Source organism: Cynocephalus volans, chromosome 1 (genome assembly GCF_027409185.1).
Source record: "Cynocephalus volans isolate mCynVol1 chromosome 1, mCynVol1.pri, whole genome shotgun sequence".
NCBI lineage: Eukaryota > Metazoa > Chordata > Mammalia > Dermoptera > Cynocephalidae > Cynocephalus > Cynocephalus volans.
Genome location: NC_084460.1, coordinates 57,511,582 through 57,532,439, shown reverse-complemented (window position 1 = coordinate 57,532,439; position 20,858 = coordinate 57,511,582). Strand labels below are relative to the sequence as shown.

Here is a 20,858-nt window from a genome sequence, read left to right as displayed (position 1 = left end):
GTTCCACCGATGGATTCCCCAAAGCCCAAGCTCTTGGATCCTCTCAGCCTGTGTGGGTCCCCCTGCCTGTTTCTGAGCTGAGGCCGCACAGCTCTGCCCCTCCCCTGCCTCTGCCTCCCATCCTTGGTGGCCCGCAGGCTGCCAAGGGTTGCCTGTGGAGGGGCCTGGAGTCGAGCATCCCACTGTGGGACAGGCAGTGATTGGCATCTGGGTTTTCCACATTGGGGCTATTACAGATAAGGTGGCTTTGAACGTTCTTGTGTGTGTTTTTTGGTGAACCCCAGTGTGGATCTCCACTGGGCATATCCCTAGTACTAGTCATGGATCCTTCTGATGGGGGGTGCTATGGACACCCCCAAGAAGATGCTGGAATGTGCTGTGATTTCAGGGAATGTGTACTCCCCCCCCAGGGGCCCCAGACCAGGTCTCTCCAGCCTTTGAAGTCTGTCTTTGATGGGCTGGGTCTTGGACTGGGGTCTCCCAGGGAGGAGCTGTTCCCCCCCAGGAGAGATGGGCAGTCATGTGAACCCTCCACTAGGCTGGGTCCTCCCACAGGAGGCGCCCATCCTGGAGGCCCGCACCCACCCTTCCTTCCTCAGGAAAACCTGTGGTCTGATAAAGCCTCCAGTCTCTGGTTTTCAAAACCACCCTGGCACCAGGACCCCCCAGGGGAGGCAGGACCAGAGCCTCACTAGCCATGGCAGCTGGGGTCAGGGAACCTGGCTCCTGGAGCTTCACACCCACCCCCAAGTGACAGCCTCCCTGCATGGCTCCAAGAGAAGGAAGCTCTGAGCTCCCCTGGACCTGGGGTCCCTAAAGCAGGGTAGCCAAATCAGGTGGAATGGCTACTCTTTCCTGCAACCGCACCCCTGGGCAGAGCATCCCCTCCCCCCACCAAGACCTTGGCCAAGGCCCCAAGCCCCCTCTAGCCCCTCACCCTGGGTTTTCCTCTGACCCTACCTGAGCCTGTCCTGGGGTGGAGCAGCTGCCCATGTGTCTACCCAGCCCCCAGGACCAGGCTCCTTTCCCCCAACATGAAGGCTTCCCAGGGTCCATCAACCCAGAGGGCACCCAGGAGCAGCCAGGGATGAATTTGAGCCCAAATACCAACAGGAAGGAAGTGCCTAATGGTATCCAAGATGTAAACAATGCCCAAAAGCCATAAAGCCCTCTCAGTTCCCATCCCATGCTCTTCCCGGCCACACACTCCCAGTGCTGCCCATCTGTGCCAGTGTTTGTTAAGCTCCCCTGTGATCATAATGTCAACAGGAGAGGAAGCATTTTGGAGGGCTTTGCCCTATGAGGCAGGTTTATCAGGTACAGATTGATACTCGGTGAACTGGGTGACGTACCTAGTGCCACAGCTGACTACAGCTGGTGGGTGACTCCAGTTCTGGCCAGGATGGCTTGAGGGCCCTCAGGACTCAGGGACACACATGACCACAAGAAGGGGAGGGTGAAAGATGGAGAGAAAGTGCAGGCAGGGCCTGGGGATCTGGTCCTGTGGGATCCCTGAGCAAGAAGGGCTTGGTGGGCCAAAAGCCAGGGTTGGAGGTGGGTCCTCTAGGACAGTGGGCAGGGGCAGGAAAGGCATTCCAGGTTGAGGGAATGGTAGGTGCAAAGCCCGCAGTGGGCAACTGTGCTTGGGACTGGCAGGCTGGGTACCGGTGTGAGTGGAGGATCTGGGCTCATGGATGGAGGCTGAGCAGGCCTAGGTGTCACCCCAGTGGTCCACCTCTCTCTTCCAAAGCAGGGTGGGTGGGCATGGGACAACCAGCCACAGGTGCAGCTCAGGATGGGTGGGGAGAGATGTGGGGCCGAGGCTGTGCAGCAGGCATCAGCAGGGCAGGGACAGGCGACACCCTATCTTCATTCCAGACATTTCCTTCTCTCTTCAGACTGTGCAGACCTGGAGGAGTGTGCAGTCTCTGGGGAGGTGGGGGCTTCAGCCTGGAGCTGTGGGAGAAAGCAAGAGTAATGGGAGTGTCCAGTGGGGGCTGGTCCTCCCAGCCAGGGCTGGAGGTCATCTTGCTCCATCTTGGTAGGGACCCAGAGGCCCAGAGAGCAGATCCTGGTGTCCCAAACCCCCACAGAGGTGGGGGGTGACATGGACCAGGATGCTGTGACTTCATCCTCTGGAAGAAACTTGCACAAGTGGAGTCTGGGACAGACCCCCAGTGGGGCAGAGGGAGAAGTGCTCTAAGGTTACCCAATGCCCCAAGGTTACCCAATGCCCCATGGCCTCCCCTGACCCCAGCCCCTCTGCACCTCAGGGATCACACAGACCCAAGCCAGCTCCACTCCTTCTGGTTTCCTCTGGGGGGGCCTCCCCTGGCCTCTCCTTCCCCATGATGAACCTGCAGCCCTGGCCTCTGTCCTCTCACTGAGCCAGTAGCACCTGCATGGCTCCCACACTCGTGTCCTCTCTGGCTCCCAGCCCTGGGAACAGTCAGCTTAGCAGAGAGACAGGCACCTCCTCTGGTTCCTCCCTCATCCCCCACTTCTGCTCAAGCCCAGGGCACATCAGCCTACCTCCTAACAATTTCTCTGACTAATCATTATTAGATCAAGTCTGTCTCCTCTTCAAAAGTCTTTGATGGCATCCAATAGCCCTGGAAAAGACCAGAAGCCCCAGCTTGGCAGTTGTTGGGGACTGGCTCATCCCACATGGTCCCAGAGAGGCCTCTGAGCCTCCTCTCCACTGCTCCTGAGCACACTTGGGGCTCAGTCTGTAGGAGATGCCCCTGCCCTGCTCAAGCAGAATGTCTTCCAGGAAGCTGCCCCAAGCCCACCTCACCATTGGAGGTGCATTTCACCTTAGATCCTGGGCTGGGCTCCAGGCTGTGTTCCCATGGGGTGAGGCCCCTTGAGGGCAGGACCATTTCCTGTCCAGTGTCTAGAATGGGGCCTGGCTTGCAGACAGCACTAGACATGCGGGAGATAGGAAAGTGCATGCAAATGTGCACAGCATGCACTCACAGAAACTCTTGCACAAACACAAGTGTCACCTGTGAACAGGTACACATGGACACACACGCACATACACACACAGGCAAGCACGCACCAAGAGGAACACAGACATGCATGCAAAGACACAGGCAGAGCCCGCGGGAACTGCCAATGAGGAAGAGCACTGGCAGCCCGATGTCATTCCCACGACTGCAGTGGGCAGAGGCTCCAGCACCGACAATCACAGCTTGAGCCCAGAGAGGGTGACCAAGGTTGTTAAACGAACAGAGAGGGAACAAAAGGGGCTTTGGGGAAGTGGCAGGAGCGGACAAAAAGGGATTGGGGGGAAACGGAAAACTACAGAAGGGATCAGTGGAAAATCACTGAAAATGCTTTGGCAACGTGGGTTGGGATAAAGTATATGTTGCAGTTTGGCAGCATTGCGTTTTCTTGGGCAAAGACTCAGCGTGGGGTTGGGGTCGCCTTTAGGGACACAACAAGTGCAGGCCACAGCCAGGCTGAACTTCAGCCGAGTCTCTCAGCACAGTGACGGAGCGAGTCCTTTGTGTGGAGTGAGATCTCATAGTTCACATCACATGTGAACACGGGGACCAGCTGTCTTGTGCTGCTAAGGAGCGTCCCACCCTGGTTGTTCTGTGGCCCCAGCAGCCTACATATGCTTTGAGGCTGAGCAGACCCAAGAGCACCCTGACCCTCCAAATCTTAAAACAAAATGAGCATCTGGGCTCGACCCTGATAGGCTAACTCTCCAACATCAGAGCCTACAGAAGGTGGTTTCTCTCATTGTATGCTTGATTTTGCAATTTTTCCCATGTAAAAAACAAACTTTATTTTGGAATCATTTTAGATCTCAGAAGAGTTGCATCATTGCAAACTACAGAGAGCTCCTGTGTGCCCCTACTCAGCTTGGTCCCTGTCACTGTATCAACTTGCATCACTGTGGCATCAACACTGGCACCTTTCCCAACTGCATTCCACGCTGTGGTTGGATTTCTTCAGTTTTTCCATTAGTTTTTCTTCTTTTGTCCCAGGATCCCATAATGCCTGGAGTTGTCCTGTCTCTTTAGGTTCTTCTGGTCTGTGCCAGTTTCTCAGGCTTCCCTCGTTTTTCATGAACTTGACAATTCTGAGGAGCACTGGTCAGGTGTTCTGTAGAAGGTCTCCCGGTGAGGGTGTGTCTGATGTGCTTTCTCGTGAGATCCTGAGCTTAAGGGAGGGATCTCACAGAGGTCCTTCCTGCCACATCATAACAGGGGTACCTGAAGTCATGGCCCCCTGGTGATGCTAACCTGGCTCACCTGGTTGAGGTAGTGCCTGCCAGGTGTTTCCACTTAAGGAGACACCATTTTTTGGCTGTATTCTTTAGAGGGGAGTCCCTAAGCCCAGTCCACACTTGAGGTGTGCGTGGGGTTAATCTCCACCTACTGGAGGGGAGAATCTACAGATGCCACCTGCAATTCTTCCATAGGGAAGGCTTGTGTCTTTCTTACACTTAATTGTGGGTCATCATTTTGTTGTGTTAGCATGTACTCACACTTTGGGTTATAAACCAGCGCCCCGTGATCTTGTTGCTGGGCTCACTCAGCTCAGGCTGTCTCTCCTACAGGCACCAGCATCCCTGATTCTGGCCCTGTCACTTTGCATCCTGTCCCACAACTCCAGGTGCGCATCTTGTCTTTCCTTGCCCTGCCCCCACAACCAGCCGTTTCTCCAGGGAGCCCTGTTTCCAGTTCCTTCTTATCATCGTGAATGCTGCTGTTTCCCCACTGGCCTGTTTGTTGACTGGCTCCCCAAGAACACGTAGGGTCTTGACTGCCTCTCTAGATCAGCATGGAGGTAGGTAGGTTACACGTGCTACCTGAACGAGTGAGCGAGTGAAGAGAGCAGGCTGAGGCCACAGGCTGGCGCTGTCCAGGGCTGGGCCTCTCCATGCCCACTGAGGAGACCCTGAAGACCTCCTCTGTTGGGAGGGAAGGGGCTGCACCTTATGGGGCAGGGCAGAGCTCCCACCCCGGGGGCCTTTGGGGGCCACAGTCACCTTCATTTCCCCCCTTCCCAGGCCCTAGCATAGGAGGTGGCCACGTGACCCTGGGCAAGTACTTCCCCTCCCTGCTCCCCACATTGGCAGACTCCTGGCACACAATAGGTGCTCAGCAAACTTGCCTGTCTTTCCCCTTCCTCCCAGGGCCAGCCTGACCCAACAGGCCTATGTAGCCCCCTGTACCTGCCCTGTCATGTTCCAGCCCAGAGGGTTGGCTGCCCAGCCTGGCAGCTCCCGGAGGGGACCCCAGGGAGAACCAGGTGTCCCTTTCACCTGCTGTGGCTATCTGCAGAGCAATCATCAGCCTCTGCAATGCGAGCCCTCCGAGGCTGCAGGCCCCTTGGGAGTAGCTGTGTCTTTTCAGCAGGGACCAAGGCCCCGGCCCCCGTCACCTTGCCTGGTGCTGACTGGCTGATCCAGATCCTGCCTGAGATGGAATTACAACCCCAGGCACCTGCTCAGAGCAGCAGTGCCTTCCCCTAGGCCCGGTGAAGATTGACTTGAGGGTACCTGCTGTGTGCCCAGGACAATGCAGAGACTGGGGACAGAGTCTGGTGGGCTGGGCGAAGGATGAGCGCTGGGGACTGCCACATGGGATGAGATGGGGACTAGAATCCCCAGAGGCAGTGAGGCCTCACAGGGAACACTGGGACGAAAGGGGAAAGGGGCTGTAAGGTGGGAAGAGGGGCAGCAGAACCAGGGCTCAGACCCAGAGAGGTGGCCAGAGGTGAGGTCCTAAAGGGACTTAAGCTGGTCCAGGTGCTGGGTGGTGGAGCAGGAGGTAGCCCAGGCCAGCCTCACACAGCTGAGACCCAAGAGCTGGACCCACCTGTGGCTGTGGAAAGTTGGTGGGGACCCCTGGAGAGAGGCCTAGTGGGGAGTGGGACCAGGTGTTCTCCCGACGATTGCTGGGACCCTCCAGGGTCCCTGGTCAGGCTGAGCTGTTCTCAGACCCTCAGAGAAAAGACCCACGGGACAGGCCCCGGCTCTACCCCTACAGCACCCTGGGCCTACTCAGGCTGAGCCCTGGCTGCTTTTCCATTCCTGTGCTGGGCCTGGCTGTGTGGCTGGCACTGGGGTTGTCTGCTCTGCCTGTTCTCTCCCTGCCCTTGACTCTCTGTGGGCTGGGCCCTGGGACCCCAGCCCCTTCTCCTGCTTTCTGCCTCTGCCCTCAAATGGTAGCTCTTCCTGTCTCTGGACCTCAGTGTCTGCCCTCCCCCCTGAATAGAGCAGGTGTGGTCTGGCCTCTGGCCTGGCCTCTGTCCTGGTGGGAAGGCCTGGAATGCAGAGCCCTGGTGCCATGGCTTGGAAGTGGTGGTGGGAGACAGAGCTCGGGAGGAAGGGGCTGGCAGTTAGCAGTGGCGTTTTGGAAGGACGACTGGGGGTGAGTGAGCACTTGGAATGGAGATGGGTCGACAGTTGGCGGTGGCAGCTGGAGCGGCAGTTGGGGCTTGGCAGGGGCACAGGCCTGGAGGACAGTTGGGGTGGGGCAGCCACGGGATTGGCAGGTATCCCCTGGCTCTGGAGCAGCTCTGGAGGGTGGTCTCGGGGAGGACTGGGCAGGAGGGCAGGGCCAGCTGGCACCAGACCTGGTGGTGCCATGCCCAGGAGGCCCACCTCGCTCCAGCCTCGGTAAGATGGCCACCCCAGCCATGGGTGGGGCCCCGCTGCAGCCCAGGTCCAGCCTCCAGATCACCCACAGGATCCAGCATGACGTGTGGTGGGCGGTTCCCTGGGCAGCCCCAGCATCCTCAGGCCACAGCGGGCGACTCCCTCCCCTGCCTGACCTTGCCTTTCTCTGTGTCTGGGCTTCCAGCAGAGGCCTGGAGAGGGCAGGGACAGGTTCCAGGCAGTTCCCTGGGAGGGGGCAGGACTCTCAAGACTGTTGCCATGGGGACAACTGAGCAACACCACTGGCTGGAGAATAAACAGGCAGGTTCCCTGACCAGTGACTGAGACAAAGACAACCACAGAAAACCCAGCTGGGGGTGGATGAGGAAACACTGCCTTGGGGACAATGGGGGTGGTAGTGCAGACCCTGGCAAACTGGTGGTGAGGGGCTGCCCAGAGGGACACTAGGAAGGAAGATGTGAAGGGATATTTGTTCTTCTTCTGTAATGTTTCCCAGAGCTCCTCCCAGGCCATCCCTCACAAAAGCAGACCCATGAGGATCTTGGGTCCCTGAGAAAACTTGGTCCCTACTTTCTGGGTGGTGTCAGAGCACCTGGCATGGGGCTGGGTTCCCCCCTCAGCTCTTCTGCCCCCTTGAAGCCACACAGTGGGGGTGGAGGGCAGGTGCCAGCTGGCAGAACAAGTGCTGCCGGGGTCTGTGAGCACAGGTTTGCAGAATCTGTAAGTGCAGGGACTGTGCCAGGACCCTTTCGGGGGCCATGCCTGGCACATGGCTCTATTTGTGGCTCCAGGTGAGTTATCCCAGGTCTCTGGAGTCTATGGGGGGCACATTCTGAAGGGCTGCCACCGACAGGCACATCCATGGGCCTGACCAGCTTCTGCACCTTGGTCCTGAGTCCCTGTCCCTGGTTTCCCTCACAGGCCTGGGGTGGTCCCTTGGGCAGGTGCCAGACATGCTCACACAGGTGGCTGGGTGACTTTCTGGAATGATTGTGCCATGTGGCATGGACAAGTGTGCTCCACAAAGCCCTGACTAGCAGTCTATGCACTGGGCTAGTCCACCCACTTAGCAGGGGCAGGGACCATGTCCAGTTCACTTGGCACTCTCGACCTTGCCCCCGGGCCCTCCCAGATGCCCATATTCTGGTCCTCCCGGTCCTGGATGCTGGGGTGCTCTGGTCAAAGAGTGCCCCCAAGGCCAGACCCACACCCCCATCCTCTCCTGTTCCCAGAGATGTCTCCAAGGTGGAGCTGCCAGTCTCTGTGAGGAGCCGGCTGGTTGTCAGGCGGCAGGTCCCTCCCTGGGTCTGTGACCAGGCTTCAGGGTGTGGTGTAGTGCGCCACATGTACAAGGGCCCAGGGAACCCCAGGAAGAGAAGAGGCATTGTGACCCAGCCTGGCCTCTGCCCGAGTCTAATCGCAGTGGCAGTTTATCCGATGCCAGGCGCTGATAAAGGTGGGGTTCATGGGGTTATGCTGCTGGCATCTCCCATCAGAGCCCAACGAGGTGGCTGCGAGGAAGTCCAGCTATGGGATCTCCCCCACGCCCCCGCAGTTCTGCTGACAGGATGCATGCAGCTGCTGCTGTTTTTCTTTTGTGTGTTCCTTTCATTTTAAAATGGTAAAGGGGTTTATTAGCTCACAGATCAATAATGGTCTGGCGGTAGGGTGGGCTTTAGACACAGCTTAATCCAGGGCTCTGTCTCTGTCTTTCGGGGATTGTTCTTGGTTCTGCATTTTTGATGTATTGGCTTCATCTCCAGTGAAGATGGCTCGACCTTCTGTTGGTTCTTGGAACAGAAAAGACAGGAGTCTTGGTCATCAGTCACTAGTAGTGCTACTGGAGACAGGGGGCTTCTAAACTCAGCGAGAACTTCTGCCCACAGGAGCAGCCCTGGCCTGGCAGGTGGCTCGGGCCTGGTGGCGGTGCCAGGGAGGCTTGGTTCTCATGGGCAAGCCTCCTGAGCAATGAGTGAGCACCACTGTGAGCTCTGGTGAGGCAGTGTTTGCAGCTCTCCATTCCCGGATGGACAATGAACAGGGCGTACCATTAACTCCTTTCCCCTCGCTGGTGTCTGGGGGTGGGGGCGTCCTGCCATCTCACCCTGCCATCTGAGGGCTCTCTCTGAGGTCTCTGGGGCAAGGCTCAGGGCTCTGGTCCTCCCTGGTTTGGCTGGGCCAGGGGACTCTTGTGACCAGCCAGACCCTCCTGGAGGCCTAGAGGCAGCCGCTCCTCAGGTAGCTGTGCCCAGCCACCACCTCCCGAGGGCCAGGGACACTTGGGCCTGTTGCTTTAGACCAGGGGATGTGACCAAGAGGGTCCTCCAGGAGAAAGGCATTGTCGGCCGGCGGGGTGGACTCCAAAGGAATGGGGCGGGGGTCTGCATAGCCGTTTCCGGGAACCGGCCAGCCTTGAGGGAGCGTCTGAGGCTTGCATGGTTCGCCGGCAGACCTCGCCTTGCCCTTGTTCACTCAAGGAGCGTTCCCTCCCACTGCCGCCTGTGAATGCCTCCTTACACGTCCCGAGAAAGCATCCTAGCGGCCCGCCGCCTCCCACCTCCCGAGGAATGCCGAGGCGCCAGCCGGCGGGGAGGCAGGACGCGGAGGGCTGGGGCGCCTCCCCATCGGCGGGCTGGCCACAGCTCACCTCCCTTCCAGCCGCCGCGCCCGGGGCAGCACGAACGGCGACCGCGGGCGGGCGGGGGTGCGGGGCAAGGCCCGGGTCGCTTGCTTCCCGCCCCTTCCCGGAGTCCCGCGCCCCCACGGGGCAGACGATATCACGGGAAGGACCGACGCGCGGCCGCCGGGGCTCCGAGTTGCCAAATCCAAGCCCCAGAGGCGTGCACCGCCACGTGGCCCGCGCACCAAGGTGCGCCGAGGTTCCCCGAAGGCGCCGGGCCAGGGCCCCTGGACAGCCTCTGGAGCGCCTTTCGGCTGCACAGCGCGCGGCCCTCGGAGCCGCCTGAACGAGCTGAGTACTCGCTAAGTTCGCCAGACGCGCGCAGCGCAACGGCGCGTCGGGGCGCGGGGACAGCTGCGACCGGGGACCCGCACGCCCCCGAGGAACAGGCGCGTGGCCACTGCCAGGGTTCACAATCCGGGAGGGGCGGCGGTGCCGTCTCCGGGCCCGCCTCTCCCATCGGGGCGCTCTCAGAGCCGCTGGACACCCGCGGGGAAGGGGCGCCGGAGCCCGGGCACCCCACACAGCGTCGCCCCCGTCCCCGTCCAGCCCAGGGGAGGGGGCTTCCCACAATGCCCAGCGAGCTCCAGCCCGCACTTCCGCCGTCCGACCGCCCCCGGGGGCGCCGCAGGAGAACCGACCCCGCCGCGGCCCCCTCCCGCCCCGCGGCGGCGCGCGGGCCCGGGCCGGGCGAGGGGCGGGGCCCGGGAGGTGGGGGCGGGGCCCGGGGAGGTGGCCGTGGGCGGGGCGGGGCGCGGGCCAATCAGCGGCGGCAGGGCGCGCGCCGGGGGGGCGGGGTCGGGGTCCGCGGGCGGGGCGCGCGCGGGCGGCGGGGGCCGCGGGGCGGGAGCGGGCGCGGGGGCGCGCGCCAGCCGGACGGACGGACGGACCGACCCGCGGTCGCGGCGAGCGCGCAGCTCGGACCCGCCCGGACGCAGCGCCCGCCCGGCGGCGGCGGCGGCGGCGGCGGCGGCGGCGATCACCCGCGCCGGTCCGGCGGCCGCGGCGCCCGCGCTCGCCGGCGCCCCATGGGGTCACAGGTAAGCGGCGCCGGCTCATTGTCCGCGCGGCCCGGCCGGCCGGCGCGTCGCGGCGCATCGCGTCGGCGGGGCCCGGGCCGGGGCCGGGGCCGCTCCGCCGGGGCCGCTCGGGCCGGGCGCGCCCCCGCCCCGCGCCCCGCCCCGCCCGGCGGGGGCGCCCTCCCGGGGCTCCCGGCGCCCGGTGGCGGCTCCGCGGCAGCCGCGCAGACCACGGCCCCGCCGGTCCCTGAGCCCGGTGGCATGGGCGGGCGGGGCGCGGGGTCCCTCCGGCTGCGCGCGGCGGCGGCGGTGCGGCCCCGGCCCGGCCCCCGGCACCTCCCGCTACCCCTGCCGCCGCCGCCGCGGTCCCTCCCCCGTCCCCTCCGCAAGGGGAATTTTCCAGCTGGTAATTTCTGCTGCGTCAACGCCCGGCCCCGGGAGGCAGAACGGGGGCGTCCCGGCGCCCCCCGCCGCCCCCGCCCCGCCCCGGACCCGCCCGCGCCGAGGTCGCCCGAGTCGCAGCTGCGGGAGGTGGGCGCGGCGGTCCCCGAGGGCCGGGGCTGTGGCCTCCCTGGAGCGCGCGGGTCCGGCCTCCGCGCTCGTCGCTGTGACCCGGGTGCGGGGCACCGGGCAGCGGGTCCGTCGCCAGCCGCGTCTTTGTTTCTCCGTCAACAGACGCGTCAGCCCCGCCGGGTCGCGAGTCGGTGCCTGACAACTCAATCCCGGTGGCAAATGGGATTTTCTGCGCCGCGGAGGCTCTGGCTGGTGGGGCTCCCCAGCCGCGCTGACAAACTCACTGTCTGTGGGGTTAACGAGCCGCATGCTGTGGTGCCCGGGGACATATCAAATGGGGTGAAGACACAGATTTTCTGATACCGAAGAAATATAAACAAAAGAAAGTTTGAGATTCGCAGAGAATTTCCTCCCGCTCCCCGTGCTGCAGTCTCAGCGATGCACTTGGCGCGGGTCACAGTGGCAAGACTGTTACCAGCATTGTTTAGAGAAATGCTAACTAGGGAAGGCGGTCAGCAAGCGGGCTGGGTGCAGGCACCTGTGCATTTTAATTGTATCAGTTGTATTTAATTGTATCAATTGTATCACTGGATTTAACATCGAGGCTAACTTCCCGTGCGGGTAACAGACTTGTGGATGCGTCTCTGTTGCTGGCCCCACGTCGCCCGTGCGAGGCAATACTTCCACTCTGTGAAAGCGGAAAGTCGTTTGTTCATCAAAAGGAGGATTTTTCGCATGAGTAATGAAGCGAACGATAGTGTTTTGTTATAGTAGAATCCTGCCACGATATATTTTATAACAGTATTAGATAGTTTGAACTGAAAACTTTGGGGCACCTCAGCCTTGTTATAGCAGAAAGAATTAAGCAAAGGAGGGGATCACTTAGGCAGAAATTAGTGCATATTTAAGCAGGGACTTAAACACTGTGTCCCCTAAAAGGCTAGTAGTTATTTTCATATCCTTTAACGCAGGGAAGAGGGGTGAGGGTTATTGTGAGAGTTTTCTTTGGAGTGGGGAAATGCACTCACTGTGGGATATTTAGAAATCCAAAATTCAGCCCTTCCTTCAGGCCAGCCTGGGGACAACATTTAATTTAAGCCTCTCCCTGACATCATCCTGGATGTAAGAATTTTGTTTTGCTTAGATGAGATAATTTCTGTTTAGGTTTAGCTGTTTTGTGTGTGAAATAAGTTGCTCCTGTGCTCAGACCTCAGTCCCTCCTCATTTCTGTGTTCAGGGCTGGTGGACTGTAACCCGCAGGGCACAGCCCCCTTGGCTGCTCTGTGTCCCCACTTCAGTTATACCAGGATCAGGCTGACCACTTGCCCTGGTGACTTCCTGAGCCCCTCGGCTACACAGTAGCACAGAAGTCATGAGGTGAATGCCGTGAAACGGGAAACTGCTCCAATGGTTTAGAGCAACTGCCCTGGAGTGTGGGCACTCTGTTATTGTCGGACAGTGTATTATTTACAAATACTGTTAAACCAAATTAAATTTTAACTGAGTGAACTTTCCAACATTGTCCTTATGTGGGGTTTTTCAAATTAAGGGAAATTGGGGCACTTTGTCCCTGTGGTCTGTGTTTCTGGGACAGCTGTGCAGCTCCCATGCCCTGTTCTCTAGCAGAGGTCTTGGACCAGCCTCTGAGCACGGAGGAGACCCATTTAGTGCATGGCATTTAGAAGGCGCCATGAGCTGGTGAACGTGGGCTCATTCCTCATACTGCATTACTTTTGTGGTGTGTTAACATGGGAGGAGAGTTCCAGAGACCTCTGCTCCTCCTGCTGCCCATGTGCAGTGTCATAGCATCTGCCACGGCTGTGTCCCTGTTCTGAGGGCTTCATGTTCTGGCCAAACTCACACTCATAAAAAAGCAGGCTTTTTCTTCTGACTTAACGTAGTTTACCTTAAAGTGTCTTGAGTGATGGTAGACTGTTGAGAACTACCCTGGGAATCTGTCCCCTGCCCTGGGGAGAAAAGATTATTCTTGTTGCTACAAGGTTGCTTGAATGGCCTGACCCCTAAGGATAAATGGATGATTAAAAATCTCTGTTGAGACTGCAGACTTGTTTAAGTCCCAGTTGTGGTCCTGTTGTTCTCTGCTTGTGGCTCTGGCTTTGATGTAGCCAGTGTTGGCCGTGGACTTGTGTGGAGTGCAGGGGTCTCAGATCATGGATCAAGGGTGTCTCCCTTTCTGTTGCCTTCCACATACATACTCAGGCTTGGCGCTCTGCTTGCCTGTCATGACAGAATGTGCCCTGCGGTATTGTTTATGGTTGGGAAAAAGAACCTTTTCTAACAAACTAAAAAGTTCTTCTATTAAAGGGTTAAAACTAGTGAGACCGTCAAATTTGGCTGAAGTATGATCTATGCAAAGTTTTCTGTTGAATAGTTGAATATCAACAGTGCCATTTAACTGTAATTTAGATTTTAAAATTACTAAGCATTTTTAAACATCATTATTTGGATTAAAAAATTACTGTCCTAGGTACTTTAGAATAGAAAGTTGTAAAACATTAGTATATTTTTCAACAGCATTTACAAAGTGTTTGTGTTTGACACGTGTGTTATTTGAGTTATATTAGAGAGACATTCTCGGGTTTCTTGTTCATGACCATTCTTTAGCATAATTGAGGACCTGTTGTGGACGAGTGTTTAAGCCAGGTTGAGGACAGAGTTCCCGCAAAGGGGCCGGTGGTCTGTTGGATGGGTCAGAGGGCACACAGGAACCGCTGATGTGACCTGGTGTGGTAACAGAGGCTAGTGAGAAATGGGGCCTGAGAGCTTGGGGGGGGACAGAGTATGGGTTGCTGGGTGGGGAGGGGGCATCTGAGTCTCTCAAGGTGACCTAAGTGGAAGGGTGTCCACAGTGAGACCTCCCACCCCAGCACCGGACCCGTGGTGCCTGGATTGGCAGCATCCAGTATTTGTAGAGCGAATCATACTCTACCCTCTGCTTTGCAGACAGGGATCGCAGCCACGGGGCAGGGCTGGGCAGGGAGGGAGGTCTGGGAGCTGATCGGTTCTGGGGTGGGCATGAGAATTGATTACAGTTTCAGTTTGCTCCTGGCGAAACATTTGTTTCAGCACACACAGCCCCTGCCAGGGAACCCACACTCAGAGAACACTCATTGTCTTTTTGGAAAAGTCATCTGGGAGGCCATTCTTCTCCTGACACCCTTCATTGCATGTCCATGCCCCCAGGTGTCCTCCCGTTTCTCCTGCTTTCCCTCCCAGCCAAGTGGCGCCTCTAACTTTCTAACGTCTTGTCATTTCCAGTTGCCCAGCAGATGGAGAAGATACACCTATGTGTGTGAATGATAGATTTTTGAAAATATCTTCATTTACATAAAAGTTGGACAGTGTCACATTTGCATGGGGTACAGAGGCTTTTCGGGTGTAAGACATTTTTGTTTCCCTGTCACTTCATCTCTCTCCTTTCAATGGCAAAGTGAGAGATCTTGCACATAATAGAAAATCTTCCCTTTGCCACATGCCATGTGCACATGAGGTCCCCATAGTGCTCTTCTGTGGAGAGATTTGTAAAGAGGTATCTCTGCCTCTTGGACTACATATAGAGGAGCAAAGAATCTCAAGTATTCAGAGCTGCCTCTGAGAAAGGTGCATACACCTGGGCAGGTCACCTTCTTAGTGTGGGTCACCTGGCAGACAGAGGGTCTGACCTGCAATCTTTGACTCTGTCCATTCTTAGTGTTCAGTTATGCGTATCTGTGGGGGCACGGAGAGCAAGGCCGTGGCTCTCAGCTGGGCAGAAGACCAGGAAGTCTTCCCACTAAGCGCTCACCTGTCTGCAGCATTGACTGCAGCTTTCCCAACCGACTTACTTCCCTGAAACAATCCCACAGAAAGTTGCAGAGATCAGTGCTTCCCTGAGCTATGGGGAAAGGTGAACACCCATAGCTTGGTTTCTGGGTTGTGGAGGGCCACAGGCAGACAGATAGGCGTCTAGAGACATACACAGAGTCCTCCTATCAACTGCAGCCAGCCGCTCGCAGAGGTTGAGAAGCAGAGCAAGGCCATTCTTGTTGGAGGGACAGCATGCAGGGCTATGGGGCAGAGTGGGGAAGACCGGCCCAGGGAGCTGGGGGTGAGAGAGGCGTGTTGATTGTGGCAAGACGAGTGGATGGGGTGGTTGAAGATGCCATCCTCGAGGGCACCCAGTAGAACCAGGGAGGAAAATGGCAGGTGTCCTTGAGTGTTTGTAGTTTTTGGTGGGGTTATGACCACTGGGTTGTCCTCCAGACCCTGAGACGGGAGGAAGGAGGAAGAGTGGTCAGAATTTGTGTGGCATGACAGGACAGCGCCACCTGCGTGGGTTTACCAGATGCTCATCTAAGATGAGCTTTGAAGACCATGCAGTCTGCAGCCTTTCCTGTCTTGGGGCAGCCCTATTTGAATCTTAAAATAGGTTTGTTTTGTTTTCTTGTCCCATTTAAAGTACTGAAGTTTGTGAACGGCAGTATGCTTTTACTTAGGTAGTTCAAAGCCAGCTTAGGAATTTTTGAAAAAGAAATTACTCAGTTCATTTAGAGATAGAGAACGACCTGGCTAGAGAAGGCGACGATTGCCAGGTGAGGCTGCCTCTTCAGCCCGTTCTTCACTCTCCAGTTTCAGTACAAAGTCTGCAGGCCAACGGAGGATTCAAGGGGAACCCGCCTGATCAGTTGTAGATCAGAGACTCTAAGGTGGTCCTGATGTTTAGACTGGACATGTGTGTGGTCATTACCCATTCAAAGAAACTGTGCACTTTGGCCTGAGACCCTACCCTGAGCCTCTCGTCTCTAAAGAGGCCTCGTGCCACCTAAAACCTACCCTCCACACTCAAAACGCCCCCTTTTCAAATGTAATTTGGCCATTCACATTAGCCCTTTAGAGGGGCCCCTTTCCTGGTTGGCATCTCCTCTTGCCAGCAGAAAATGAAGCAGTCTTGCTGGCCAAACGTCATGAAGTCCCGAGAGGACTAAGGCCAGGACAGGATCAGGACAGAGGAGAAGGGATGGGATCCGTGGAAACAAGAAGAGCTGTTCTGGGGAGTGTGTCGAGGATGCAGTATTGCGTGTCGTCTTTTGTTCTAGCCGAGGGTCCTCAGGCACCCGAAGTTCCACTCCCTCACCTTTTGTGCTCGCAGGCTGGGCTGTGTTCCACGCTCGTGGCGGTTGGGGAAGAGGGGGGTGTTGCTGCTGACTTTCCTCAGCAGCAGCCATTGACTTGATACTCTGTCCTCCCACAGGTGCCTCTTCAAACCCAGGTATGGGAGGGCGAGGAAGCTGCTGACCCCCTGTGGGACTGAGTCCAGGCGTGGTGGCTGGTCAGGGACCCCACAGCTCTTAAAATATAAAATGGCATCTGCATTCTTCTCTTGGGGCCCAAGACCCCTCAAATCCAAGGCCCAGCTTTGCACTTGTGTGCACATGTCCGCTCTGGGGAGTGTCCGAAGCTTTCACCAAATTCTCCTTTGGGATCTGTGTCACGCAGAAAGAGGTTAGGTGCACTGATCGATGTTTTGGGGGTTATTTCAGGACGTCCAGACTCAGAAGGCAGGGCACGTGCTCTCGCTGTGTCCTGCCCTCCTGGCTGCCTCTGGTCCCACTGACACACGCCACTCTGAGCAAGGCTTTGCTGGCTGGCGGTGTACATGCATTTAAAGTTCTCCTCCTGCTTCAGATGTGAGTCCATTCCACTTGGTCAGAGCTGTGTTCATCTGTTTCTAAAATGTTAATAGTAAAGATTCACCATTGAGTAAAAGTTACAGGTGGTGATTTTTCCTGTAAAAACCTTCTCAGATAAGAGGATGTTAAAGGTGTTTGTTCTTGCAGTGTCCTGAGTGAGGGACTGGGTCCTGATTGGTGAGACCTTGGGCGGAGGCTGCAGAATGGTCTCGTGTTCTGGGAACTTTCAGTAAAAGCACAAAGGGGCTATTTCCTGTGATTTGAAGTGACTATCACTGACTGTGTGTCCATTTAAACTTTTTGATTTCATAAGGAAGACTGAGCGAATCTGTATATTTGAATCCACACGGGTGCTTGTCAAATAGCAGCTGAGGTGCTTGTCCGAAGTGCACTTTAAATTATTTCTGTTCACCTTTATATTACTGAAAGTGTGCTGTTTATTATGTTCTGTCACTTTTGCTTTCTTTTTTGGTTGTACATGCGTAACTTCCTAAGTAGGAAATTTGTGTGTTTTCCTGTGATGAGATGGTTATGTCCCATTGCCTGTGGTGACATAGGAACATACCTGTAGTGTTTTATTTTACTTTGTGTGAAGACTTCTTTTCTTCGACCTCAGGATGTTTTGAAGAACAAACAAATGGTCCTTTCAGAAATCATCAGCAGGCACACTATTAAACATAAATGCCATGAAGGGCCCAGGTGCTGCTGAACGGAATGGTTTTCAGTGCTGGGTTCATTTTGACATTTCCAGTTGTTTTTCTCACGTTATTGGCAGAAGGAGATGAGGACAAGCAGGAAAAGGTGACAGTGTCTTTGACATCAGTATCATTTAGTTAAAGGCGTTTCCACATGTGCTCACTGAATTTGATTGGACGATGTAGCGAACATTGGGAGGTCGGAAGGTGGTTTTTTTAATGCCTTTGCTTCTTCCCCCCTTCTGGCTTGCCCTTGGGGTTTCTTTTGCTATTTTGCATTTTCCAGTGTGGTGGAAGTTGTCTGCGACACTGGGTGAAGGGATGGTGGGAGGTTCCAATGTCTGCGATTTCAGTGCAGAGTCTGCAGGCCCATGGAGGATTCAAGGGGAACCGTCCTGGTCAGTTGTAGACCAGAGATGCTCAGCTTCTAAGGTGGTCCTTATATTTAGACTGGACTTGTGTGTGGTTATTACCCATTCAAAGAAACTGTGCACTTTGGCCTGAGATCCTACCCTGAGCTTCTGGTCTCAAAGAGGCCTCATGCCATGTAAAACCTCCCTGCAGGAGGCCGCATTGGGTGACCAAGGCAGAGTTCTCACGAAGGAGCAGATCTGTGGATGTTCTCAAATGCCTGAGCCTCCAGCTGTGCCCAGGGCACTTCCAAGCCCCAGCAGGAGGTCAGGAAGAGTCCATGCCATGAAGTGCACCTTTGCTCTGGTTGGCGGTGGCCAGCTCAACACCGGGATGTACTCAGTTACCTCATTTTCCTCAGAGGCCCATAAACATCTTGCTCTTTAGGGTGCAGTCTCACCTGTCACCTTACCTGTGTGCTACCTAGGTTTGCTTAATATAGTTTATAACGCTCTCACTTTTACTTGAACTGATTTTCGCTTAAAAAGGAAGACTATCCATGAAATCATGAGTTTGATATTTTAGTTACATTTTTCTTTTCTTTTTTTTCTTAGCTGTATTTTTCTTGATACTCTCTAAAGTAAACACAGAACTGTTAAAATAGGTAGAGATTTGCCCATGAGTTGGCCAGAAGCCATCATTGGTGTTGCCATGGCGTGCAGAATATCCCTCTGGGGTCTAGGAGGGGACAGGGCCCGCCCTTCCTCTGCAGAGCTACCTCCAGAGTGGCCTGGGCACTGTGTCTGGCTCCTTACAAAGGCCTGTGCAGCCCACCAGGAAGGGGACCATGACTTGACCCAGGGCAGGGACAAGGGCCACTGGGCCCTGACTCTGGGTTGCGAGTAACTTTGCCACATGCTCTCCCACATGGCTTTGGGCAGCACACGCTACACCTGTCAGGTGAAAGGGTGGACTGCTCAGTGACTCTCACCACAGACTCGCAGAGCCTCATGGAGATGCACCTTCCAGCCCTACCACAGAGCTATTGAACTGGAATGTGAGGGCACTGGTGGATGGGACTGTGTGAGTCCTGGATAAAAACCACTAACGCCCATCTCAGGTGGCCTTTCCTGTCATCCAGTTGGGGAGCAATAGGTGTGAGTTAGGTTTCTGCTTTGTGAGTTTTCTGTGGCTCCTATAACAAAGTTCCACAGACTGGGTGGCCTGAAAACAACAGAGATTTAACTCCCTCAGTTCTAGAGGCTGGGGGTCCAACATCAAGGTGCAGGCAGGGCCTTGCTCCCTCCCAGGGCTATAGGGGAGGGTCCTTCCTGCCTCTATTAGCTTCAGGTATTGACAGCAGTCCTTGGCTTGTGACATGTTACTCCAGCTTCTGCCTCTGTCTTTATGTGGTCTTCTCCCCTATGTGTGTCTGTGTCCAAATTTCCCTCTTTTTTTAAGGACACCAGTAATGTTGGGTTAGGGCCCACCCTAATCCACCATGAGCTAATATTAATTTGGTTATGTCTGCAAAGACTATTTCCAGACAAGGTTGCATGTGCAGGTACTGGGGGTCAGGACTTTGGCATACACGATTCAGCCCCTAATACGGCAGAGCTTACGTTGTCATGACACGTTGTGCACAGATGCTCCCAACCCCAGAATTTATCAAGGCTTCCCTGAGCATCACCAGCTGTGACCTCTCATGGCTTCTGTGTCCTGATGGTGTTCCTATTCACAGCAGAGGTGGCCAGTAACCACCATGTTAACTGATAGCCCAGCAAACCTGCTTGCAGCCTGAGCCTGTGGCAGGCAGGGCTCTTGGCCTGGGGATGCAGCAGTGAACAAAGCCCTTTCTCCACTGGGTCCAGCGTCTGGGCAGGGGCAGGGTGTTTGCAAAGAGAGAGAGGCATCAAGCGTCTTGACTGTCAATGAGCCTGCTGTAGAGACAGGTGCGGGGAGGGGGTTGGGGAGGGACAAGGGATCAGGCACTTTTGGGAGGCGGTGAGCAGAGAAGGGGGCATCCAGGTGGGCAGTTGGGGGCAGCTGAGTTATCATGGCTGTTGGTGTCTGCCCCTGTCCACAGCAGAATCTGAGGCCCCTCATCTGGACAACCCTGTTTGCATAACTGATTGTACCTGCACCCACTTGTCCCACCAGCTCAGACCTAGTGTCTTGGCCTTTTCTAACACGTCCAGCAAGACGCAGGAAAATGCAGAAGATAGCAACCGCTGAAATATGGTCATCAACACTGAGAAGACTTTGGTTTCTTTAACGCGTCACAGCCTGTCCTTAAGTGGTGGGTCTGACACTCTCCATTTCGATGAAGAGCATTCTCAGTGCCTGCCACAGCCATGGAGGGATGTGGAAATGGCGGTCCCAGACACCTGAAGCCTTGGGGGGCAGCCTTCTTGGGAGGGCAGGGGTTGCTGCCCCTCAGGGTTACCCACGAACAGCAGCCCCCACCTGGGGCATGGTGAGGCAGATCCCTCTGCAGACAGGATGGGATTGGAACCACAGTCTGACAGTCTGTAGGATCAGACACCACACGTGACTCCCTCTTGCGCAGTTGTGCCGCTTGATTACGCATGTTCCCAATTTTGTGAAAGTTTTGTCCTTCCTTTATCACCTAGTCAGATTTTTTAAAATTAAGTTTTTGTTTTTTTAAATTTTTATTGAATCATAATTGATTATACATGTTTTGGGGGTTCAATGTTGACATATGTTGATCAAATCAATATCACTAGCATATATGTTGTTACAAATCCTACTTATTCTTTATGCCCCTTGTCCAATCTCTCCCCATCCCCCTCTCCCTCTCCCCTCTAATTACCCTAGATTTCTTCTCTCCTTCTGAAAGAATATTGGTTACTCTGTTGATTTGTTGTCAAGATGATCTGTCCAATGCTGAGAGGTGTGATCAGGTCCCCCCGTATTATCATAGAGCAGATGCTGATTCTATCACTCTGAAATGGGCTTTGTGGAGAGAGACATCCTCTTCTTTTCTTTGGTCTCTGCTGGTGACTCTCCTGTGTCAATGCACTCCAGCGGCTGGCAGACCATCTGTGCGGTGGTTGTGGCATCTAGCCACTTTTGCAGCAGCCATGGTTATTGTGGTGGCTGTGGTGGGCCACCGCATGGAGGTGATGTTTTTGGCATGCTCCTTGGTGCTGGTGGTGTGCCTGGTTGTGGGAGGGGAGTCCATCCCCAGATCCATGCCTCAGGTCCCCAGGTAGGCTGAAGGCGCTGGTGGTGTGCCTGGGCCAG

General features: G+C 55.9%; 1 protein-coding gene across 2 annotated transcripts in view; it reads left to right on the top strand.

The window, feature by feature from the left end:
• The first annotated feature begins 10,296 nt into the window (after positions 1-10,296).
• ZBTB46 (zinc finger and BTB domain containing 46) overlaps positions 10,297-20,858 on the top strand; it is a 72,306-nt gene continuing 61,744 nt past the window's right edge. For both annotated transcript variants that reach the window (XM_063109120.1, XM_063109094.1), the window contains exon 1: positions 10,297-10,363. The gene's annotated coding sequence lies outside the window, so the exon portion shown is untranslated. The remainder of the gene's footprint in view (positions 10,364-20,858) is intronic.